The sequence below is a fragment of the Oncorhynchus mykiss genome, chromosome 17, assembly GCF_057628025.1.
Source record: "Oncorhynchus mykiss isolate SJ-2025 chromosome 17, ASM5762802v1, whole genome shotgun sequence".
NCBI classification, from domain to species: domain Eukaryota; kingdom Metazoa; phylum Chordata; class Actinopteri; order Salmoniformes; family Salmonidae; genus Oncorhynchus; species Oncorhynchus mykiss.
The window spans coordinates 47,815,182-47,821,756 of record NC_143038.1 but is presented as its reverse complement, the minus strand read 5'-3'; the positions used below and the strand labels follow the sequence as shown (position 1 = coordinate 47,821,756).

Here is a 6,575-nt window from a genome sequence, read left to right as displayed (position 1 = left end):
GCGTTTCAGGGAATATGTATGGAGTAAAAAGTACATTATTTTCTTTAGGAATGTAGTGAAGTAAAAGTTTGCAAATATAGTAAAGTATAGATACCCCCAAAAAACATATAAGTAGTATTTTTTCTTCAGTACTTCACACCACTGCTATACACAATTTGGAGGCATGGGTAAATGAGTTCCTTGCTTTATCCACCCCTCTCTTCTCCCTCTACCTTATCCCTTTACCCCTCACCATTCCCACTATAACTCACCCCTCACCTTTCTCCATCTCCCCTAACACCCGCCACTGGTGTTGAACGCTGAGCTGTAGTCAGTTGACCTGTTTAAAGGTCTTGCATGACAGCTGGTGCTCTCATGCATGTTTCAGTGTTATTTGCCTCGAAGCGAGCATAGAAGTAGTTTAGCTCGTCTGGTAGGTTCGTGTCACTGTGCTTCCCTTTGTCGTCTGTAATGGTTTGCAGCCCTGCCATATCCGACGAGCCTCAGAGCCGGTGTAGTACGATTCGATCTTAGTCCTGTATTGATGCTTTGCCTGTTTGATGGTTTCTTATAAGCTTCCAGGTTAGAGTCCCGCTCCTTGAAAGCGGCAGCTCTAGCCTTTAGCTCAGTGCGGATGTTGCCTATAATCCATGGCTTCTGGTTGGGATATGTACGTACAGTCCACTGCGGGGACAATGTCATCAATGCACTTATTGATGAAGCCAATGACTGATGTGGTGTACTCCTCAAAGCCATTGGAGGAATCCTGGAACATATTCCAGTCTGTGCTAGCAAAACAGTCCTGTGGCTTAGCATCTGCTTCATCTGACCACTTTTGTATTGATCTAGTCACTGGGGCTTCCTGCTTTAATTCTTGCTTGTAAGCAGAAATCGGTTAGGTAGTCTAGAGTTTTTTCCCCATTGGTTGCCCATTTAACATGCTGATAGAAATTTGGTAAAACGGATTTAAGTTACTAGGAGGATTTAAGCTACTTGGAGCACTGCCTCTGGGTGAGCATTTTCTTGTTTACTTATGTCGGAAATACAGCTCATTCAATGCTGTCTTAGTGCCAGCCTCAGACTGTGGTGGTATGTAAACAGCTACAAAAAATACACATGAAAACTCTCTAGGTAGATAGTGTGGTCTACAGCTTATCATGAGATACTCTACCTCAGGCAAGCAATAGCTAGAGACTTCCTTAGATATCATGCACCAGCTGTATTTACAAAAATACATTGTCCGCTGGGTGATATGGCCTAAAAGTAATATCTAATTATGTTGTTGTTAAACAAAATATCTTCCTTTACTTTGTTCTTCACAAGTTTCTGGTGAGGAACACAAGCCTATCTACTGACTTATTTGATTTGCATATATTACTTCCGGCGCCGACAGAGATGTCCGCCTCGCTTCGCGTTCCTAGGAAACTATGCAGTGTTTTGTTTTTTTACGTGTTATTTCTTACATTAGTACCCCAGGTGATCTTAGATTTCATTACATACAGTCGAGAAGAACTACTGAATATAAGATCAGCGTCAACTCACCATCAGTACGACCAAGAATAAGTTTTTTGCGACGCGGATCCTGTGTTCTGCCTTTCACCCAGGACAACGGAATGGATCCCATGCAGCGACCCAAAAAAACGACTCCGAAAAAGAGGGAAACGAGGCGGTCTTCTGGTCAGACTCCGGAGTCGGGCACATCGTGCACCACTCCCTAGCATTCTTCTCGCCAATGTCCAGTCTCTTGACAACAAGGTTGATGAAATCCGAGCAAGGGTAGCATTCCAGAGGGACATCAGAGACTGTAACGTTCTTTGCTTCACGGAAACATGGCTCACTGGAGAGACGCTATCGGAATCGGTGCAGCCAGCTGGTTTCTCCACGCATCGCGCCGACAGAAACAAACATCTTTCTGGTAAGAAGAGGGGCGGGGGCGTATGCCTTATGGCTAACGAGACATGGTGTGATGAAAGAAACATACAGGAACTCAAATCCTTCTGTTCACCTGATTTAGAATTCCTCACAATCAAATGTAGACCGCATTATCTACCAAGAGAATTCTCTTCGATTATAATCACAGCCGTATATATCCCCCCCCAAGCAGACACATCGATGGCTCTGAACGAACTTTATTTGACTCTTTGCAAACTGGAATCCATTTATCCGGAGGCTGCATTCATTGTAGCTGGGGATTTTAACAAAGCTAATCTGAAAACAAGACTCCCTAAATTTTATCAGCATATCGATTGCGCAACCAGGGGTGGAAAAACCTTGGATCATTGTTACTCTAACTTCCGCGACGCATATAAGGCCCTGCCCCGCCCTCCTTTCGGAAAAGCTGACCACGACTCCATTTTGTTGATTCCTGCCTACAGACAGAAACTAAAACAAGAGGCTCCCACGCTGAGGTCTGTCCAACGCTGGTCCGACCAAGCTGACTCCACACTCCAAGACTGCTTCCATCACGTGGACTGGGACATGTTTCGTATTGCATCAGACAACAATATTGACGAATACGCTGATTCGGTGTGCGAGTTAATTAGAACGTGCGTTGAAGATGTCGTTCCCATAGCAACGATTAAAACATTCCCTAACCAGAAACCGTGGATTGATGGCAGCATTCGCGTGAAACTGAAAGCGCGAACCACTGCTTTTAATCAGGGCAAGGTGACTGGTAACATGACCGAATACAAACAGTGCAGCTATTCCCTCCGCAATGCTATCAAACAAGCTAAGCGTCAGTATAGAGACAAAGTAGAATCTCAATTCAACAGCTCAGACACAAGAGGCATGTGGCAGGGTCTACAGTCAATCACGGACTACAAGAAGAAATCCAGCCCAGTCACGGACCAGGATGTCCTGCTCCCAGGCAGACTAAATAACTTTTTTGCCCGCTTTGAGGACAATACAGTGCCACTGACACGGCCTGCAACGAAAACATGCGGACTCTCCTTCACTGCAGCCGAGGTGAGTAAGACATTTAAACGTGTTAACCCTCGCAAGGCTGCAGGCCCAGACGGCATCCCCAGCAGCGCCCTCAGAGCATGCGCAGACCAGCTGGCCGGTGTGTTTACGGACATATTCAATCAATCCCTATACCAGTCTGCTGTTCCCACATGTTTCAAGAGGGCCACCATTGTTCCTGTTCCCAAGAAAGCTAAGGTAACTGAGCTAAACGACTACCGCCCCGTAGCACTCACTTCCGTCATCATGAAGTGCTTTGAGAGACTAGTCAAGGACCATATCACCTCCACCCTACCCGACACCCTAGACCCACTCCAATTTGCTTACCGCCCAAATAGGTCCACAGACGATGCAATCTCAACCACACTGCACACTGCCCTAACCCATCTGGACAAGAGGAATACCTATGTGAGAATGCTGTTCATCGACTACAGCTCGGCATTCAACACCATAGTACCCTCCAAGCTCGTCATCAAGCTCGAGACCCTGGGTCTCGACCCCGCCCTGTGCAACTGGGTACTGGACTTCCTGACGGGCCGCCCCCAGGTGGTGAGGGTAGGCAACAACATCTCCACCCCACTGATCCTCAACACTGGGGCCCCACAAGGGTGCGTTCTGAGCCCTCTCCTGTACTCCCTGTTCACCCACGACTTCGTGGCCACGCACGCCTCCAACTCAATCATCAAGTTTGCGGACGACACAACAGTGGTAGGCTTGATTACCAACAACAACGAGCCTACAAGGAGCAGGTGAGGGCCCTCGGAGTGTGGTGTCAGGAAAATAACCTCACACTCAACGTCAACAAAACTAAGGAGATGATTGTGGACTTCAGGAAACAGCAGAGGGAACACCCCCCTATCCACATAGATGGAACAGTAGTGGAGAGGGTAGCAAGTTTTAAGTTCCTCGGCATACACATCACAGACAAACTGAATTGGTCCACTCACACAGACAGCATTGTGAAGAAGGCGCAGCAGCGCCTCTTCAACCTCAGGAGGCTGAAGAAATTCGGTTTGTCACCAAAAGCACTCACAAACTTCTACAGATGCACAATCGAGAGCATCCTGGCGGGCTGTATCACCGCCTGGTACGGCAACTGCTCCGCCCACAATCGTAAGGCTCTCCAGAGGGTAGTGAGGTCTGCACAACGCATCACCGGGGGCAAACTACCTGCCCTCCAGGACACCTACACCACCCGATGTTACAGGAAGGCCATAAAGATCATCAAGGACATCAACCACCCGAGCCACTGCCTGTTCACCCCGCTATCATCCAGAAGGCGAGGTCAGTACAGGTGCATCAAAGCTGGGACCGAGAGACTGAAAAACAGCTTCTATCTCAAGGCCATCAGACTGTTAAACAGCCACCACTAACATTGAGTGGCTGCTGCCAACACACTGACACTGACACTGACTCAACTCCAGCCACTTTAATAATGGGAATTGATGGGAAATTATGTAAATATATCACTAGCCACTTTAAACAATTCTACCTTATATAATGTTACTTACCCTACATTATTCATCTCATATGCATACGTATATACTGTACTCTATATCATCGACTGCATCCTTATGTAATACATGTATCACTAGCCACTTTAACTATGCCACTTTGTTTACATACTCACCTCATGTATATACTGTACTCGATACCATCTACTGTATCCTGCCTATGCTGCTCTGTACCATCACTCATTCATATATCCTTATGTACATATTCTTTATCCCCTCACACTGTGTATAAGACAGTAGTTTTGGTATTGTTAGTTAGATTACTTGTTGGTTATTACTGCATTGTCGGAACTAGAAGCACAAGCATTTCGCTACACTCGCATTAACATCTGCTAACCATATGTATGTGACAAATAAAATTAGATTTGATTTGATTTGATTTGACTCTGGCTTGAGGCATGCCCTGTGACATGTCACAATTTTCCCACCTGTGCTAAAGACCCTATCCGAAGGAGCACTTGTAGCAGGAATGCACAAGTACTTTTTAGCAAGCTTACTCAGTCTTGGGAAGTTGGCCTCATGGAGCCTCCACCACTCAAGTGGGTCTTTGTCTGAGTCTGTGTCAGGGGACGTCATCAAGTAACTTGACAACTCAGTTTTGATGTTCTCCTCCTCTGACTGTGGGCCTGACAGCGCTGTCTTCTTGAAGAAGCTTGAAAGTGTTTTCTTGCCCTTCTTAGACACAGGTTCGCTTGCTTCTTCTTGGCAAACAGTTGTGCCAGTGTGCTTTCTTCCGCTAGCAGAGACTTCAGCTCCAAAACAGCTCTTTGTTTGAATGCTCTAAATCTTGTCATCTGCTATATATGTTGTCCTGAACTGGGGATCCACCAGCAAGGCCATATCAAGGAGTTCACCTGTGGCAGGATCTTCGTACATGTCGTTGAGATACTGTAGTGTGGCACTTTTGATATTCTTTGTGAGCGTGCCCTCACCTTCCTCTGGCTGCAGGAGGCTGCGGTTGAACAGGTTTAGCACAGGCTTGAGGTAGGAGACGCTAACATAGTTCTCCCCTGACAGCACGTTAGTGAATTCCTGTTGTGGGCCTATGGCTTTGTTCATTGACTCCAACACATCAAAAACCTGATAGTTGGGCACCAGGTGCCTGCTTTTCTTCTCTGAGTCCAGGACCCGGGCTATGGCCTTTTCTTGTTCCAGGATTTGTTCTATCATCTTCTGTCTTGACAACTACCTGGTTGTGAACTCTGTGATGAGCTGGTGAGGGGGTAGACTGAGCTCAGCCTGTGCTACAGACAAGTCTCTCCTCTTCTTCCAGTTGAAGGAAAAGGTGCTGACCACCTTCTTGCACAACCCAATGGAGCGGTCAACTCGGGAGTCTTTCACACCATTCTCTGAAAAGAATGAAGAATGGCAGCATTTTCAATAATGTGACAAGTACAGCATGCAGCTTGGCAGCTGATATTTGTGGTCAACTGTACCTAGCAGCTTTTAAAAGCCTAGCTTTTCTATTGTAAAGATTGGGACCATATCTTTCGCTATGTAATAGGTCACTGCATCCGTTATCTCCTTCCACCTCAAACTTTTCTTCTCATAAGGGATTATGTTTGTAAAGGATGCAGCTATAATAGTTTGTCTTTCAGCAGACGTTTTGGGAATTGGGAAACTGGAATCGGCATTGCGTAGTCTCACGCATTCCTCCCATTCCACAGCACGTTTCAGTTGCAGGTGATGGAAGAGGTTTGTTGTGCTGCTGCTTTTCGTAGCAATTGTCTTTCGACACATTTTGCACAGGACATTTGTTTGCTGAACATCAGATCTCTTCAACACAAACCACTTCCATATTACTGAAAAAATATTGCTGCCCTTTTTGGGGATGATTTCATCCTCACGAGAGGCTGAGCTGGCTTCTTCTCTTTCCATTTTGGTGGACGTTTTACCACCGCTACACTTCTCCAGCGTGGTTACAATTTGTGAAAGGCTGTCTAGGGTTGTGATTGGTGGATAACCTCTGTGCACGTGTTGTCACGCAATTGGGACATGATTCGACATTGGGCTGACAGAGAAGAGACAGTGAGATGCTGTATTTGTAAAACATACAACATTATAACAAAACCTTGATTCTTGCGATATAGGCATTTTCCATATTGCTCTAAAAAACTT

At 46.1% G+C, this 6,575-nt stretch overlaps 1 pseudogene; it reads right to left on the bottom strand.

The window, feature by feature from the left end:
- Positions 1 to 1,295: 1,295 nt before the first annotated feature.
- On the bottom strand, positions 1,296 to 5,297 carry LOC149976064 (zinc finger BED domain-containing protein 4-like; annotated as a pseudogene).
- Positions 5,298 to 6,575: the final 1,278 nt, after the last annotated feature.